The sequence below is a fragment of the Anguilla anguilla genome, chromosome 15 (assembly GCF_013347855.1).
Source record: "Anguilla anguilla isolate fAngAng1 chromosome 15, fAngAng1.pri, whole genome shotgun sequence".
In the NCBI taxonomy this organism is placed as follows: Eukaryota; Metazoa; Chordata; class Actinopteri; order Anguilliformes; family Anguillidae; genus Anguilla; species Anguilla anguilla.
This window is the reverse complement of record NC_049215.1, coordinates 973,629-992,813: the sequence shown is the minus strand read 5'-3', so window position 1 is coordinate 992,813 and position 19,185 is coordinate 973,629. Positions and strand designations below refer to the sequence as shown.

Here is a 19,185-nt window from a genome sequence, read left to right as displayed (position 1 = left end):
TTCCCTCAGCGTGGCCCTATGTTTCTTCCCTCAGTGTGGCCCTATGTCTCTTCCCTCAGAGTGGCCCTATATCTCTTCCCTCTGTGTGACCCTATATCTCTTCCCTCAGTGTGGCCCTATATGTGACAGGTGCTGGTGTTTTGGTCCTCAAGTAGGGCAAGGTCATTTTTCAGTTTTTTACAGATTATGAAAATTCAGATTATAAACTTTCAAATGATGTGTCATACATTGAAATCTGAAAATAGTTGAAGAAGATATGCTTATTTGAATGTTGGTACTCCTAAAATCAAGTAGCAGAGAAAATCCCCTTGAAAGATCTTGAACTTTTCACACTTCTCACAGGGAGATAATGGGTGGGAACAATAGCTAGTTAACTCCACCCCAACCACTCCCCCGCTAGAGTACCTGTAAATCCTTGTCCATTTAGGGATTACCCTATTTAAAGCTTTATAACTCCAGATGTGAACACCACAGAGACTAGAAAAATGTCTTAAATGAAGCAAAACATTTGTACCATTTATAATACTAGCTTAGATTACTTTATATTCATAATTTTGTAAGAAATAAAATCTAAAATGAATTTGCTCCTTTTTTAGTTCGCAATGAAATACTGTGTGATTGCGGGTTAAAGTATACATGTCCTGGATCAAAAACTTCTTGACCACAAGTTCATAAAATCTAAGGGTGGATATGTAGAACTACTAAAGATCTATGAAGCAAAAACTAAGCAGTGTACTCAGCATCTCCAAATCTACCCAAAATGTCTAAATTATTAACACTGGTCCAAAATATATTTAAGGGTCCAGAAACAAATCCAAAATCTCTCCAAAATAATGGAATATAATGCTTTTTGTCCATTGTAAAGCATATGAGCCCCTTATGAAGGTTTAAGATGAAACATAGATATAATTTAAACATTACATAATACCACTAACCTATTTAAAGACACTCAATTTCTAAAATAACGTATATAACCGAAATATTTTGAGCAGTAATACTTACATAGCAATGATGAAATCTTATCTATGTTCAGTAGATGGAGACAGACAGTAAATCAATGACAGTTCTATCCGCTTCTGTTTTGCTCCAGAAAACGATGTCAGATAGGTCTATCAGCAAACATATGGCTTAGCTATGCCCAGAAGTCCTCAATAATAATGGTATTTTCCAAGGAATTACGAAAAATCGTTGACAATGTTTCGTTAGGTGCAACGTCTTTTAATGCTACCATATATAGAGCGAATGCCATGGTAAGAAAATGTTCGGTTACGCTAACCTATAAAACGCTATTCCAAAAGCAAAATTAGACATGTTATACATCGTTAGAAAGCTTATACTCTCACCTACTGATTGAGCATCCGCCATTGTAGCAACCTCACAGAGTAAACAAACATAGGCTACTACCACACGGCTTTATTTATGGGCGGTGCCTTGACTGAAACAAAGTGACAATAGCCAACAAAATCAAACATGCTAATTAAACTGCACCCCCATCACGCCTCCAAAACCCGGCTGTAAGAATCACTAAAACAAGCCGACTTTGCTGACAAATTATAAGTGTTTAGTGACCATAAAAATGTTGTTTATTCTATTGAGTGACTTCTTCAACACTTTAACTTTCGTAATATTCCCTCAGTGTGTCCGTATGGCTCTTCCTTCACAGCGGCCCTATTTCTTTCCCCTCACAGGGGCCCTATGGCCGCGGGTAATGAACAAAGGACCGGAGACGTTGGCAGCAGCCCCGCGGCCATGTTCTGCATCACATCATTATTTATAATGGCCATTGTCACCGGAGAGAAGCAGCACACACTTTCTCCTGAGCCTGGAGCAAAGCTTTTTTGCACATATTCTTTCTCACATGGGAACAGGCAGATATTCTCAGCACAGCTGAATCGCTCATAGTGGGTGGGAGTACAAAACATGTGTCATTGCTCTTTGAATCATAACATATTTTAACTTCAGAGCGCACATGGTATTCTACTGTTGTGTAATATTCCAGCAGAAGTTTATTCACTTACTATTCATTTAAAAGGCAGAATGGCTATAAAGTAAAACATTATGGAGAGACAAAACAGATATATTATGTCTTACGAACATGACATATCCAAAGAGCAACTATCACAGTAAAAAATGGGTACATTTCTTTCCATTAAGATAAGAGCTTATACACAGCGTGTTTAGTCAATGTTTAAACACTTGTGTTATGAAAGAACTGCCAAAGTCAAGTGGTGACATCACTCTCCGGGATGGGTTGTCCCTCAATTTATGTGTGCAATAAATCAGACATGGCACCCCTCCTAGCACTGGGCCAATAACAGGTCACCGCAGACCGCACCACCCTGGCCTAAACTCTCTCACACCCCTTCCTACAGCTAAGGAGTCTCCCCATTGTTCTGTGGAGTGTGAGCATTCCAAGCCGGCCCTCTTCTTTACAGTTTTTTTTTTTCTTCTCTTTTTTTTTTGATGAACGCGCACCAGATGTGTGCTTTGAACCTCGTCATGCCACGGCCGGTCTTCTCGTGTGAATTCCATGCCCCTTTGACGGGATATCGGGCAGACGGCGGTCGATGATTGGAAACACAGCACTGTTCTGGCATTGCATGTTAGAGGCTGCTCAATGGCTGCGATTCTAACCGCATATGTCTTTAACTTTGACTGGTAAATAAATGCAAATGTTTGTTTTCTTCAGTTTGTGGAGTTCAGAAAAATTGTCTTGCCATTCTGTGTGTTGAATTGTCTGTTAAACCTAAACCTTGGCTGGGATTTAATCAATATAGGCAGGCTTTATAATTTTTCTTCACAAACCAGGGCCGGTTTTAGCCTAGTGGACCGGGGGGGGGGGGAGGGGTGCTGTTGGATGCTGTCAACGAGGGGTGGGGGGGGGGGTGTTTGTGAGGAATTGCGTGTTATGCATTCAAATGCATTCAAATGACAAAGCGCTTCTCGTCGTATTAATACTGTTAATTAAATCAACTGGCAGTACACTGCATCAGAGAAACTAGCTGTTTCAACCCATGGCTGCCCACCCAATCAGAAGTTAGAAACGATACTGGTATTTTCTGTGCTATTTTTCCATTGGCTGAACAAAAAAAAAAACATTTCTTAACTTTTGACTGGGTGGGCAAGGCGCACGTTTGGGTGGGCCCACCCGGGTGGGCCCACCCCTGCCCATAGCCACCGCCGGCCGTGTCACAAACTCAGTTTGGCTAGTGTTTTTTCGATTGCAGAACTTGCCAAAAACTGTTTGTGAAGAAAAAAATTGATTTTCTGTTTGTGTTTTTTAAGTCAAAGTCAAGGTCTTCCTGCCTGTCATGGTGCCAGTGAAGCATACTGCATTGTGTGACTGCAATATAATCATCCTGCATTGTGTAACTGCAGTACAGTCATCCTGCATTGTGTAGCTACAGTACAGTCATCCTGCATTGTGCACCTGCAGTACAGTCATCCTGCATTGTGTAACTGCAGTACAGTCATCCTGCATTGTGTAACTGTAGTCATCCTGAACTGTGTAGCTGCAGTCATCCTGCATTGTGTAGCTGTAGTACAGTCATCCTGCATTGTGTAGCTGCAGTACAGTCATCCTGCATTGTGTAACTGCAGTACAGTCATCCTGCATTGTGTAGCTGCAGTACAGTCATCCTGCATTGTGTAGCTGCAGTACAGTCATCCTGCATTGTGTAACTGCAGTACAGTCATCCTGCATTGTGTAGCTGCTGTACAGTCATCCTGCATTGTGTAGCTGCAGTACAGTCATCCTGCATTGTGTAACTGCCGTACAGTCATCCTGCATTGTGTAGCTGCAGTACAGTCATCCTGCATTGCGTAACTGCAGTCATCCTGCATTGTGTAGCTGCAGTACAGTCATCCTGCATTGTGTAACTGCAGTACAGTCATCCTACATTGTGTAACTGCAGTACAGTCATCAAGCATTGTGTAACTGCAGTCATCCTGCATTGTGTACCTGCAGTACAGTCATCCTGCATTGTGTAGCTGCAGTACAGTCATCTTGCATTGTGTACCTGCAGTCATCCTGTATTGTGTAGCTGCAGTACAGTCATCCTGCATTGTGTAATTGCAGCTGTTTCTTCAGCTGCTCATCACATTGTTGAATAGCTGCAGGTATTGTTTCAGCAGTGGTCATTATTAATCCATCATCCCTTGTTTTGTCTGCTGTATCCTATAAAAAAGAACATAGCCTGCTCTAATTAGTAGCCCCATTGTACTGTTAGTGCTACACCACAGATCCTTTTATAAATCTTTTCCTTTTCTTCAGATCAGGCCGTGGGAACACATTAGGAGATGCAACTCAGCTCAACCACATCAATTCTCCGCGATCAGATCCATACTGCACCGAATATGCTTTCGGGGGGGGGGGGGGAACTTAATCCATCGCCGGGACATCTGCTCTGTGTCACCAGTGTTATGACTGAAACAAAGTCATATGGCAGATTTTCCAGGGTCTAATAAATTGGGTTTTATTTTGTTTCTGTGACCTTAAAGGCATGGTCTGGTAGCCTACGGCACTGAAGCAGAGCGAGGCTCCATCTCCCGCTCTGCTGGGAAAGAGGACTGCTGATCTTTCCCAGGTCCTGCTGTGGGTCTGTATGCGGTGGCAGGTCCTGCTGTGGGTCTGTATGCGGTGGCAGGTCCTGCTGTGGGTCTGTATGCGATGGCAGGTCCTGCTGTGGGTCTGTATGCGGTGGCAGGTCCTGCTGTGGGTCTGTATGCGGACGCAGGTCCTGCTGTGGGTCTGTATCCTACCGGCATAATCCTTCTTTTACATGTTATTCATTTTCTTTTTGTCGGGGAACTTCATTCTATGGCGTGAGTGAACATTATGAATTTGTTTCACACTCTGGCATGTACATATGTGAAAAGGGTGGTATATGAGGTTCTAGTGTTGTATTCTTGTGTACGTTCGAGAAAAATGCTATAAACATGACTAACCATGACTAAATATGGACAGTCAGCTTTGTGAGCGCAGTTAAAGCACACACAAACACAGGCTGACTGCTTGACCATCAGCACAGCCGAAGTTCATGCGTTCCTCCAAAAGGCACATCTTGTGTGCCGAAACCATGCCCATACCACAGAACAATAACATAATGTACTATTTGGGGAATGTACTGTAGAGTGCACACGGCATGTGTGTGTGTGTGTGTGTGTGTCTGTGATTCTGCTGTCTGGACACTCAAAATAAATATGGGTAAAAAATTAATTCTGTTCTGACATATTTTTGCTTTGTTCCTTAAATATCTGGGTGTACCTTTAAATGAGCTCATATCCTGTACAGGTGCATTTTGGACCTCAGTTCTGATTGATCCACATAACACTGTCGTAGCCCTGTTAGCTGCTAGCTAACCCAGCAGGACCGAGATGAGCTCTACCCCTGTTAGTTTAGGATCTAAATGATGGCACATCCAATACCTCTTGCTGCACCTTCATAGTCTGCCCATGTCCAGGAAAACCTGCAGTGTTGCTGTTCTGTTAGGTCCACATTATTGGTTGTAGTTTGGGACCCTTGTGTAATATCTCTTTTGTGCAACCCAGTATACATGTACTGCATATGATCTCCTTGGAAACAAGAAGCAATCTCAGTGTCAACAGATGTACGGAAAACTTGGTCTAATGGCAGTGTCATAAGATACACGACACTACAGCGCGCGTCATCTCTTCCCTTCACTCATAATTAAAAGTGAAAAAACATTAGCATGTAAACACTAGAAAGGATGAAGTCCCCATGAACCACAAATATACCCTCGGCATATAGGTTATTCCTGGCCGGCCCGGTGTGTGAACTTGTAATGGCGGAAGGGCCTTAGGGAGCCGTGAAGCACTTAGTAAGCGGCTTAATGCAGGGTTTAGGAGCCGGAAGGCTGGATGTGTGGCCTACGTACGCTCGCTGTGGTGTTTAGCCACAGTATCAGGGTAACTGCTCTCATTTCACTGACACACGAAGCAAAGCCACAGCAATAATTCCTTAAGGAGATGCAATATCGGGTCAGTAATGTTTGTTTACTCACTTGGCCGATGTTGCTGATATGAAACAAAAACAAACATTTTGCTTATTTCGTTGCCTTTCTCCTGGGAATTTTTTTAATTAGCCTTCTGGCAAATGCCCAGCTTGTGTATTTACATGCAATCGCAAATACTGCTCTTCATGAAAAAAAGAAAAAACTAAAAAATACATAATATCTGTACATAAATAAAAACACTAAAACTCACCCTGGAACTATAAAGAACTTTCCAAATGTAGCTTAGGTGATGAATTATTATTATTATTATTTTTGCCATGCAGTAAATGAGATTAAAGGAAATGGCTATACCATCTACAGTTTAACAAGAAGACCTAGATAGTAAATGATTAAATATGGTACAGATGCTCTTTCTCCATTTGAACTGTTATCTTGTATTTCTGGAGAGGAGGTTTCACAGCCTTATATGTTAGTCTCTAAAGCTGAGGTGGAGGGGGCGGGCGGGAGGGTGGGGAGGTGGAGGGGTTGGAGGGATCTGTGTCGGGCATGGTGGCAGGGGCGAGGGGGGTTGGAGGGGTCGGGTGGGTGGGGGGGTGAGGTGGTTGGAGGGATCGGCGGCAGGTCGGCGGGGTTGGGATTCCTGAGCAGGCACTACAGGCCGGTGATTTCTCACAATCACAGGAAGGCTGGGCCGAGCCTATGGCCTTCTTGCTTCACTTTAACTCAACAGAAATTTCCTCTCCTGATATGTATCTGCTGCAGACGCTGCTGGGGAGTCTGCCGGACATCGCATTCCCAGCCTGTTTACCGAGCGAGGGAAAAAGACCCCCGCTTGTTTACCTCTCTAGTGTACGGACGACACATCCTCATGTCCAAATGGGTCCGGCTGTCCAGGGATTTGTGATTGGTGTTATTCATGTATGTGGATGCTTGTGACTGAAGAACTATAGTTAAATGATCAATGCGACTTTCAGTGAAAAGTAGCTTAATTTACAAATGTTTGTATACTGTGTGAGCAGGAAAAATGATGGAAATATCCGTGTAAATGTTCATCTTTGCACCTCCAACTGTGGAGCTTACCTAATGACCACAGGAATCAGGCAACAGTATTCATTTCTGTTACAGAGAGAGTTTTAGAAAATTCCTTGACAAACTCAAAATTTCGCCCTCGCAGGAACTTTCACTGAGTCACTACTCTTTCTGGTTTGTCACCACTGACAGATATGCATTAACATCAAAGCAGACTCATGTACCATATAGAGCAGATATGAAAAATAAAAACAAGGCAGTTATGGCTTTTTTTACATTGCATGTCTCTGTGTCCTGGAGTGTATTTGTTTGCTCTGTATGTATGTGCTGATTGTGACTGGTTTCAGGTTTATTCCAGGAAGCATTAGCTGTGTTGCTCATGGGGTCTGCTCTGCTGACAAGCTCTTTGTGAATGATCTTTGGCACGGAAGTGGAGCTCCAGCAATTTTAAGAGGACTTTGCTGTTGGGTGTCAAGTTAGTTATGCATCCGGTGCCCTGTGCGTGTTTTTATACACTGTGTGGGACAGTTCACATGCGCGCACACACACACGCACGGACACTCATACACACACGTACGCACTCAAGTACACACACATGCGCACACAGACACAAGCACAACCGCACACACATGCACACACGCACGTGCGCATGCACTCACGCACACACTTATGCACACACACACACCCACTCACGCACACACACACAGACACACACACGCACTTACACACATGCATGCATTTAAGCACATGTGTATGCACATAGACGCACGCACATTTGCACACACAGGCACACATACACACATACACACACACGCGTACACACACGGGTTACTGCAGTACAGTGCTGCCTGTTGCCATACACCTTTTTTTAGCACGTTGTGAGGACACCTGTTTTAGCACGTTGTGAGGACGCCTGTTTTAGCACGTTGTGAGGACACCTGTTTTAGCACGTTGTGAGGACACCTGTTTTAGCACGTTGTGAGGACGCCTGTTTTAGCACGTTGTGAGGACGTCACTCCTGTGTAGTCTGACGCACATTAGCTGCCATTGGAATCACACTTGGCGAGATGTGGGCAGATGTGAGACTGGCTGGCCGCACTGGGAGCGGCAGAGCACGCAAGGCTGGGTACATGTGTCAGAAAATGGTCCCTCATTTATTTTCAGATCACACCAGTGCCAGCGTATTTTTGGGGTGGTAGTGTAGTATAACAGTTGGGGCCCTGGCTTATAACTTAGAGGCTGCAGATTTAATTCCCAAGTGGGGGCACTGCAGTTGCGCCCTTAAACAAGGTACTAATCTTGAAATACCTGAAGTAAACTGTGTGACACTGGGGTAGAGCTTTTACTACATGCCTAAAAGTAAAGCTTTATGTAGTGAGCTGCATAATGTTGGGGACAAAGACATATTTTTTCTTTATTTGGCTCGGTACTCCACAATTTTATTTTATATTTGTAATCAAACAATTCACATGTGGTTAAAGTGCACATTCTTTAATACACATTCTGTATTAAAGGGTATTTTTTTATATACTTTGGTTTTCCCGTGTTGAAATTACAGCACGTTTTATACATAGCCCCCCATTTCAGGGTACCATAATGTTTGAGACATATTAATATTATGTAAATGAAAGTAGTCCTGTTTAATACTTTTTACATATCCTTTGTATGCAATGATTGCTTGAAGTCTGTGACCCATAAACATCACAAGAGGTTGGGTATCTTATTTGGTGATGCTCTGCCAGGCCTTTACTGCAGCCATCTTAAGCTCCTGCTTGTTTCAGGTGCTAATTGCCTAGTTTGCTCTTCATCAAATGAAATGCATGTTCAGTTGGACTCAGATTAGGTCAGTTGACATACCCAGTCAACTTTCCAGTTTTTAGCTTTGAAAAACTCCTTTGTTGCTTTAGCAGTATGTTTGGATGGCACTTCAATGAGTTTGGAGGCATTTGGTTGAACTTGAGCAGAAAAGATGCATCTGAAAACTTCAGAATTCATTCTGCTGCTGCTGTCAGCAGTTCCATCATCCCTGAAGAGAAGTGAGATAGTACCCGTGGCAGCCATACATGCCCGAACCATGTGACTCCCACCACCATGTTTCACAGATGAGCAAAGGTGCTCTGGATCTTGAGCAGTTCCTTCGGTCATTTTTCTCTTGCCACCACTCTGATACAAGTGAATCTTGGTCTCATCTGTCCTCTAGACCTGTTTTCTGGGGCCGTATGTATCAAGCCGCTCAAAGTAAAAAATTAGTCTCAAGTGTAACTTAAGTCTAAGAATGGGTGACTTTTACTCCTACACTCAGATTTAAGAATAAAAGTGATTTAACAAATTTCTCTTGACTTAAGAATACTCTTAACCTGTCAGGTATTTAAGAGACCTCTGGGGCTCTCTTAATTTGGCTAGGAGTATGCAAGATGGCTGAGCTGCGAGGACGGAGACGCGCACGCACCTTCCGAGACAGGAAGAATGTTTTACAAATGTTTGATGATGCACAGTTAATCAAACGTTATCGCTTAGATCATCAGGGAATCATCTTTGTCACCGATCTTGTGCGGGATGTAATATCACCATCAACTTTGAGAAGTAGCGTAATTACGGTAGAGATGCAAGGCATTTTAACGCTGGGCTTCCTAGCCACAGGAAAAATGCAGTTATGCAATGCTGATGATTTGGGACCATCACAATCCACCATCAGCAGGGTAGTGGCAAAAACTGTGTCAGCCCTTACAGCACCTCACATAGTGAGGAGGTTTATAGAATTTCCAGCCTCTCCTCTGTTAATCTGCCAGAAGCAAGCTGCATTTATGTGTCTAGCGGGCTTCCCGGGGTTGGTTGGAGTAATTGATGGCACCCACATCCGTATAATTGCTCCCAGCGTAGATGAAGAGACTTTTGTAAACAGGAAGAGGTACCACAGCATCAACACCCAGGTAGTCTTTGATGCAGATTACAACATTTTAGATGTTGTGTCCAAGTAGCCAGGATCTACCCATGACGCACGCATCCTGAATGAAAGTGGATTGCAACGGCTGTTTGACAGGAACATTGTTCCACCCAGGTGCCATCTCCTTGGAGATAAAGGCTACCCAAAACGACGCTGGCTTCTCACACCATTCCCAAGACCACAACCAGGGGCCCAGGAAAATTACAACAGGTACAAATTAACTAAGCCTGTGAATTATAATAATGAATCATCTCACCATTATAGAGTTATTTTTGACGGTCATCTAAACATAATTGGACTTTTCAGGGCTCACCAATGCACCCGAAGCGTTGTGGAGAGGGGCATCAGCCAATGGAAACGCCGGTTCCATGTCCTTCATGGGGAAATCCGCCAAACACCACAGAAGGCCAGCAATATTATAATGGCATGTGCAGTCTCGCATAACATATGCATAATGTGCAACATTCCTCTCCCCCCTGATGAGGGAGATCATAATAATGATGATGATCATGATGATAATGATGATGATGACAACCACCCTCCTAGCATCCCATTTGCCTCTGATGCCACTGTGTTTAGGCAGCACTTTGCCAACTTTCATTTTGGGTAAGAAATACATTTTTATTTTGCTCCTGTCACACTCCCGCCCCCAATCTATTGATTATAAGTGCTGAGTGGATTTTTAAAAAAAGACAGCAATAGGCAAGATTTCATCTTTTTTTATTTTTAGTTCATAATAATGCTCCTTCAGCCTTAAAACTTTTATGCTCAACCGCAGCTCTTCTCTCTGCAGTGCATCCATGTCCTCCACCTCGTCCGGCTTGAGCCGTGGAGTGGCAGTGGCCAGTGGGGGCTCAGGGAGCAGGGGCTCTGGGCCTGCTGCTGGAGAGGGAATGCCAGATGGGCCTGGAAGCAGTGCTGTTGCAGCTGGGAGTTCCTCTACAGGCAGCTCATGAGGGGACGAGATGGTGTTTTCATCTGCATTACTGAAAAACAGAATTCATTTTGTTAAGTTAGTTGATTCTTGTGAATATGCATTTGTATCAATAAAATAAGTATTGAGTATTGAGCTACAGTTCTTTTATAATAGCATGCCAACCTTACTACGGTCTGCAGTTTGAGTAGTGCAGCAGGACCTCCACCTGAATAAAAAAAATATAACTACATTAATGTTCACCAGCAATATGTAACAAACGTGTCTCATAAGTAAGTAGATAAATAAATAAATAAACAAATAGATACATAAATAACGTAGACTACGAACCAGTGCCAGATGTTGCCTTCTTGAAAGTGGAGATTTCCTGATGCGCTTTTGACAAAACATTGTGCCATTTCTTTTTGCATTCCTCCGAATGGTGGAGGAGAAGCTCGCATTAATGCTGTCTGCGATCTGCTTCCAAACTTCTTTTTTGTGTCGACTTGTAAGTGTGGGGCTTAATTTTCCCTTAATTATTTCCTTCTTTGCCTCCACCTCCTCTACCAACATCACCGTTTTTTCCACAGTCCAATTCGGCTTTCTTTTCACATCCATTTTGCTTAGACTAACATTAGACAACAAGGGAGCTTTCATAATGAGGGTGTGTTTAACTTTATTGAAAACTTCTGTTGACCCATCAGTAGAACACAGATTTCCCAAAAGCTGATTGGTTCTTGTCTCTTAGCAATTTCGGCAATTGATGACATCACCTTAATCCTTTTGTTTGCAGCACCTGTGATTGTCGCAGAAACACACTTTGCATTACTCTTGAGAATGTCTCAAGACTTACCTATGAGAAAGTGTGAGCTGCTTGATAACTATGTTTTACCGACCACTTTAAGCGAAGAATGATTTCACTCCAAAGTAAGCTCTTATGAGATTCTTAAGTGTAATTATTAAGATGTTTGATACATATGGCCCCTGAACTGCAGGCTCTTTTTGGTACTTCTTAGCAAGCTGTAACCTGGCCGTCCTGTTCTCCCAGCTCACTGGTGATGTGTGAGGAGCAGGGGGTCACAGCCGAGGGGTTTTGAATGTCAGCACCTGTGCTTGGTTTGTCCAGGGTGCTATTCATGAGAAACTGTGGTGGCGCAACTTCTCAGCACCCTACTCCCAGCACAATGGAGCTTTCTTACTCAGTACAGCACAATGGGGTTTTCTTACTCAGTACTGCACAATGGGGTTTTCTTACTCAGTACTGCACAATGGGGTTTTCTTAGTCAGTACTGCACAATGGGGTTTTCTTACTCAGTACTGCACAATGGGGTTTTCTTACTCAGTACTGCACAATGGGGTTTTCTTACTCAGTACTGCACAATGGGGTTTTCTTAGTCAGTACTGCACAATGGAGCTTTCTTACTCAGTACTGCACAATGGGGTTTTCTTACTTAGTACTGCACAATGGGGAATTCTTACTTAGTACAGCACACTTGGGCTTTCGCACTTAGTGCAGCACAATGGGGGTTTCTCACTTAGTGCAGCACAATGGGGCTTTCTTAGCTAGTACTGGACAATGGGGCTTTCTTAGCTAGTACTGAACAATGGGGCTTTCTTAGCTAGTACTGAACAATGGGGCTTTCTTAGCTAGTACTGTACAACATGACCTTCTTCTCCCCTGCTTAAAATTCCAGCTAAAACCAGCTGGGATTCTAAGCTGGTTCAAGATGGTTTCAGCTTTCAGGTTTTTTTTCAGGTTTTCAACGCTTCTAGCTGGTCATAGCTAGTCTGTAGCTGGTCAAAGCTGCTCTCTAGCTGGACGAAGCTGGTCAAAGCTGGTTAAGCTGGTGGAGTAAGCCGGTGGTCAAACTGGTGGACTAGCTCATTATATAGACTGGTTAGCTGGTGAAGACCTGGTTGATCAGATTAAAGTATCAAAAACAGAGCATTCACTAGGGTGACCAGCTTAGGTTGGTTTAATTTTCAGCAAGGTATTACAGCACAACAGAACTTTCTTAAATTGTCGAGCCATGGTGTAAAATGATCACTTGTTTATAGGCTTATATCCACTTTAGGCAAAAGGTAACTTCATGAGAAGACTATGGTTGATCCTGTAAATGACTCCTGTGCTGTTTCTACTCAGGAAACATTCAAGGCACCTTGCTCACATACTTTAGAAGTTCTTGGTAAGCTAATCAACTGCACCCCAAGAAGGAAGTGGACCATTACCGGAGTCCACAGGAAGACAGCAAATGCTTTGTTTATAGCGTTTTATGCTTTTATCATTCTCCGATACCGTAAAATATTATCATGCATTGCACATGAAAATAATTACTTCTGTATTACATTGAGTGTAGTCAAATCTTTTGCAAAATCTTTAAGCATAGTCCAGTATTTCGCTCATAGCAATGCCTTAATCACATTAATTTGTGCAAGTTAAGCTATATATATACTATTGTAATTGACATTCTAAGCCCATATTTATTACTTCTAGCTCTGGTTTCATAAAGCGAACATAATTGAGAATGTTTATTTACATTGGCCCAACGCTGGCCTGATATGCTGACTGTGTTTGTAAACATGCAGCCATCTTAAGAAACTGTAGTGGCACATAATTGCGAATGTGTATTTACATTGGCCCGACGCTGGCCTGATATGCTGACTGTGTTTGTAAACATGCAGCCATCTTAAGGAACTGCAGTGGCACATAACTGAGCTGGCGGCGGTCCTAAAGCCACACGGCACTATCAGTGCACTCACTGCGACTGTTTTATTAACGGGAGAACCTCCCTTTCCCACATTTCCTCTTTCACCACAGGCAGGGGCGATTAGATAGGAAAGCACTCGGCTAGGCGCCTTCCCATCCTGTGTTATGCTGCCCCGAAGAGAATGCAGCGGGTGGAGCCCTTAGCCAAACACCTCAGCCTTCATCCCCCGACTGTTCCTCCTCTGCTGCTGTGGGGCCAGAACACCTCATCATCATCCTCACCATCACCATCATCAACGTTACAGATGAATCCATTGGATTGCTGTACATATTTTTACATATTGCGTCAACGATGCCATACTAAGTCTGGACGAGGTTTCCACACCTGTTTAACTGTGCTGCAAGCCCATTGGTTCCTGCATACCGTGTCACAGCAGAATCATCATCACTAATAATTAGGGCCACCAGCAGAGGTGGGGGACTCGAGTCGCATGACTTGACTCGAGTCAGACTCGAGTCGCAAATTTGAGGACTTGCGACTTGCTTGACTAACGTTGATAAAAGACTCGACTTGACTTTGACTTGGTATTCATGACTTGAGACTTGACTTTGACTTGAGGCAGATGACTCAAAAGGACTTGACAGTTTTTATTAAGCTGAATAGCCTATTTGCATTTTTCCCATGGCGTGCAGGACTGCCTGCCACCGTGGGCTATGCGTGGCAAATTGTGGTCACTCACACACACGGACGACCTGAGAGGGACATTTGGTAGGACGCATGCGCAGGTGGTGCTTTGTTTAGTAGGACGCATGCGCAGGTGCATCTCCCAAAATTACTACTTCGAACGGCATGATGTTTTAAAGCACAGCTTTATCGCCTAACGTTACTTTAGCTAATCCTTTAGTTAACCTAGTTAGCGTGTACCACCGATACAGATGTATGGACACACGGAGGACAACAAATAACGTTACAGGTTAACGTTGAGGACATGCCATAGCTAGCTAGCTATAAAGTTAGCCAAGTTTTACTCATGACACTTTGTACAGGTGCGCCGTGGGTCTGGACGGTTTCGTGCTTGTTCTAGATATTGAGCATGAACAGTTACCGTTTTGGGTGACTTTTAGTGCAGTGCATGCAACCCAGGCTTAAAAGACAGTGTCTAGCAGGACCTAGAAAACAATGCAAGACAGGATCGAGCCGAAAGCATGTTGAAAGGATTCTCCCATACCTGCGTTGATTTTCTCTCGAGCCTTATATTACCAGACAGAGCTTCATCATTCTGTTCGTGGTCCATCACTAGTTCAAAGTCAGTGTAACTCAACCACAGCAGAATGGTCTCTCCCTAATCAACTGTGTGACAAAGGCTATCCTGCGAGATCAGGCAAACCAGATGGTATTTTTCCTTGATGAGGATTAAAATTTCAGTGTTCTAAATTAATGGATGTATTAGTCTACACAATCCACAGCAGAAAATAGTAATCATCAGATAGAATACTATGTCTTGTTTTTGCGCAATTTGAACAATTGCCTATACAGTAGGTATTCACGTGTGCCGCATAATAAATACAAAGTGGGAAACTGTTGCGGGTATAATAATCTATTTCGGCATTCAAAGTCTTAGATACAGATTTAAAAACTGCCATGATCATCCAGACATGCTAGTCACCCTCCACACCATAATATCAGTCATTTCAACTCTCTATTTTAACGTCACTCACTATCCTCTATGTTGAAAACCGTCAATGGAAGTCCTAATTAAAGGAAAAAATGACTAAATGCTTAGAGATGAAATAGCATACCAATATTATATGGTATCATATATGTCTGTTTTAATGTAATAAGTGATTTTAAAATGTCAGTAGTGTTACCTAATGTAACCAGAGCAGCCTATATTTTTAGGAAGGAGGTTGAAAAGAAAAACAGACCTGCAGCTCACAAAGGTAGCAATAACTAGTGATTGGTGGACACAAACTATATTACAGTCATATTCCCATTAAGTTAGTGAAGACCAACAGAAACAGAAATTTCTCAAGTATCAACAACTACCAGACATTTACAGTATCTATACCAATTGGTCCCATCATCATGTTTTGTCTGAGATAACAATCTATTTCATTTTATCAACAAAACTATTTTGTTAAATATTTTTTGCCCAAACTAATATAAATATAGTACTGATAATTATTTTAATAACATGTATTTTGCGCTCAAAATGAAGAAGTATCGATAAGACTATTGATAAGTATTGGTATCGATAAGCAGTATCAATAGTGGTATTGTTATTGATAAAATCCTAACCATACCCATCCCTAGTTGTAGAGACTATCTGACTACCTAACTAACAGGTGCAGATTTCTCATGACATGGCGTGCTATTGTACCTCTTCTCTCTTGTTTTAAGCGCTTCTTTCATGCTTACTTGACTTGTGACTTGCTTGGCCTGAGCAATGACTTGACTTGTCTTACTTGACGTTTAGCAGTGACTCGATTTGACTTGCTTAAGTCTAAACACAGTGACTTGGGACTTGCTTGAAACTTGAAGGTTAACACTGAGACTTGCTTGTGACTTGCACATTTGTGACTTACTTCCCACCTCTGTCCACCAGTTTGTCTCCCCTTGATTTTTCACATTGTACTCCAGTTATCTGGCTACTGTGATAGACTCTTTGTCAAGCCCATTATCACATAATGGTGCAGGAGGTCTGCACCACACCAATCATCATAAAATAATTGCCACAAATTAAAGACAGATCTCAACAAGCGACGCTCACGTGTTAAATTCAGTTTAATTACTGACTATTATGGACATGTTATATGGGCAGTATTTTTAAATGATGTATAGGGACATAACAGATTTTGTTAGATACAGTGGCAAGTGCCCACATTAAAAATGAATGCTGTTATATAACATTTAACTTGCACAAATACATTTAAAAAAAAAAAAACTTAATTCATGATTAAGCTAATGAACTAATCATGATCTTCAATCATTAAGTAGAATCAGGTGTGTTATTGCGCTATACAAATACAAAATAAAATAAATAAATAAAATAAATTGCTGGGCGAATCCTTTTTGGATTAGATTAGACATCTCTGCTCTATATGGATGCATAACTGATAAATTTCTTTGCCACTCAAGTACTGCATGCATGCTGCAGGAGGTCTGCCCGCACGCTACAGGAGGTCTGCACACATACTACAGGAGGTCTGCCCGCACGCTACAAGAGGTCTGCATGCATACTACAGGAGGTCTACCTACATGCTACAGGAGGTCTGCCCGCACGCTGCAGGAGGTCTGCCCGCATGCTACAGGTCTGCCCGCACGCTACAGGAGGTCTGCCCGCATACTACAGGAGGTCTGCACGCATACTACAGGAGGTCTGCCCGCACGCTACAGGAGGTCTGCATGCATGCTGCAGGAGGTCTGCACGCACGCTACAGGAGGTCTGCACGCATACTACAGGAGGTCTGCCCGCACGCTACAGGAGGTCTGCACGCATATTACAGGAGGTCTGCCCGCACGCTACAGGAGGTCTGCATGCATGCTGCAGGAGGTCTGCACGCATACTACAGGAGGTCTGCCCGCACGCTACAGGAGGCCTGCCCGCACGCTGCAGGAGGTCTGCATGCATGCTGCAGGAGGTCTGCCCGCACGCTGCAGGAGGTCTGCATGCATGCTGCAGGAGGTCTGCCCGCACGCTACAGGAGGTCTGCCCGCACGCTGCAGGAGGTCTGCATGCATGCTGCAGGAGGTCTGCCCGCACGCTACAGGAGGTCTGCACACATGCTACAGGGCTACATTTAGTTGATTTAGCTGGCTAGCTGGATGATTGTGTCAAGGATGTATATAAATGGAGCAGTTTTAAATAAGTATGACATTATGACCGCATTCCGTACCATGGCAAACACGGTGTTTCATTTATTCCATATTCTGCCATTTATTAAAAATTATTTGTAATTTTTAATATTTATTTTATGACATGGGCTATGTCAGTTGGTAGTGTATTGTAATTAGTTTCGACAGCTTTGATTGCTAATATGAAGATAGCATGAGGCCATTTTATAGGGCCAGCTTGTTAGCCAGTTATTACCACCGGTCTGTTTAGAAAATCTGGAAAGACCAGAGTTTTTCTGCAATGTAATGTCAGCTCCCGGGAGAGTCAGAGGCAAGGGCTAGCTCATCATTCTGTACTTGGAATAAAGTCTCTACTTCGTAATCGGGGATTTTTGGGCTCCCCTCCAGAGACGGCGTGTGACTCTTGCCCTGCGTGTGACGGTCGCAGATGAGGTTATTAAAAGAACAGGCTGTAGCCGTCTTTCGCAATGAGGAAGCGTCTCATCCACTCTGTCCGAAAGCAACCGAAAGGTTTCCATTGTTTACTGAGAAACCACCGCCATGGCGGTAAACACAGCCGACCTGGCCTACATGCAGCGGTGTTTGCGGTATTTCTGCAGCGTCTGCACGCAGTCGGGGATTGCACACATCGAGTAAGAGCTGAGCAGCGCTGGTGGGAATCAGTTAACAGCACCTGGGGGTAGGAGAGTGGGTCATTGTGAGGTAGGGGGTGACAGTGTTCTCAGCAGTAGTAAGTAGTCTGCCATCACCCTACACACAACAGGGCCCGTCAGCATCCACAGTCTCAACTTTCTGCGACTTGACATTCAGCGCGGCACTGTTACAGTTCGCTAAACGGACTTCAGCGTTTGTGTGATCATGAATGTAACCCTGATGTGGCAAAGGAAGGCCATTTTATAATGCGTGCTCAACAAGCAACGGCTACACGGCTCATTTCAATCTGACACAATACCAATCATTTCTGTTCACCTATGGCCAGGCGTATGAAGTATTGATTACTGATTATTAACAATTGATTGCTCCCAAGCTATTTTTAGGCAATAAATTACATACATCATTTCGGTCATAATAATGAATAGTGTGACAAAATAAATGCATTTACAGTTGAGACCAAAAGTTTACATACAGCTAGGCTAAAGACATTCAAACTCAATTTTTCAGTACACCACACATTTCTTGTTACCATACATTTACTGTGTTAAGTCAATGAGGGTATTTACTTTATTTCCATAAGAGATTTTCAGCGGGTCAAAAGTTTACATACACTTTGTTAGTATTTGGTCGCATTGCCTTTTAATTGCTTAACTTAAATCAAACACTTGGGGTAGCCTTCCCCAAGCTTCTCCCAATACTTAGCCAGAATCTTTGCCCATCCCTCTTGACAGAACTGGTGTAACTCAGCAACGTTTGTGGGTTTCCTTGCTCAGACACACTTTTTCAGTTCAGTCCACAAATTTTCTATGTGATTCAAGTCAGGGCTTTGTGATGGCTACTCCAATACTATCACTTTGTTGTCTTTAAGCCATTTTGTTACTTTGGAGGTATGCTTAGGATCATTGTCCTGCTGGGAGACCCAGTTGCAACCAAGTTTTAACTTTCTAGCTGATGTCTTGAGGTGTAGCTTCAGTATTTCTAGATAATCCTCCTTCCTCATGATGCCATCTGTTTTCTGAAGTGCACCAGTCCCTTTTCCAGCAAAACACCCCCACAACATGATGCTGCCACCCTCATGCTTCACAATTGGGATGGTGTTCTTCGGAT

The 19,185-nt window shown here is 43.2% G+C and overlaps 1 long non-coding RNA gene and 1 pseudogene across 1 annotated transcript; one reads left to right on the top strand and one right to left on the bottom strand.

The window, feature by feature from the left end:
- Positions 1–9,607: 9,607 nt before the first annotated feature.
- LOC118214345 lies at positions 9,608–10,558 on the top strand (annotated as a pseudogene).
- Positions 10,559–10,688: 130 nt separating this feature from the next.
- On the bottom strand, positions 10,689–11,547 carry LOC118214618. Its single transcript, XR_004762658.1, has 3 exons — positions 11,213–11,547; positions 11,048–11,090; positions 10,689–10,934 (listed from the first exon to the last, which is right to left on the bottom strand). It is a non-coding gene; the product is annotated as an uncharacterized LOC118214618 (long non-coding RNA).
- Positions 11,548–19,185: the final 7,638 nt, after the last annotated feature.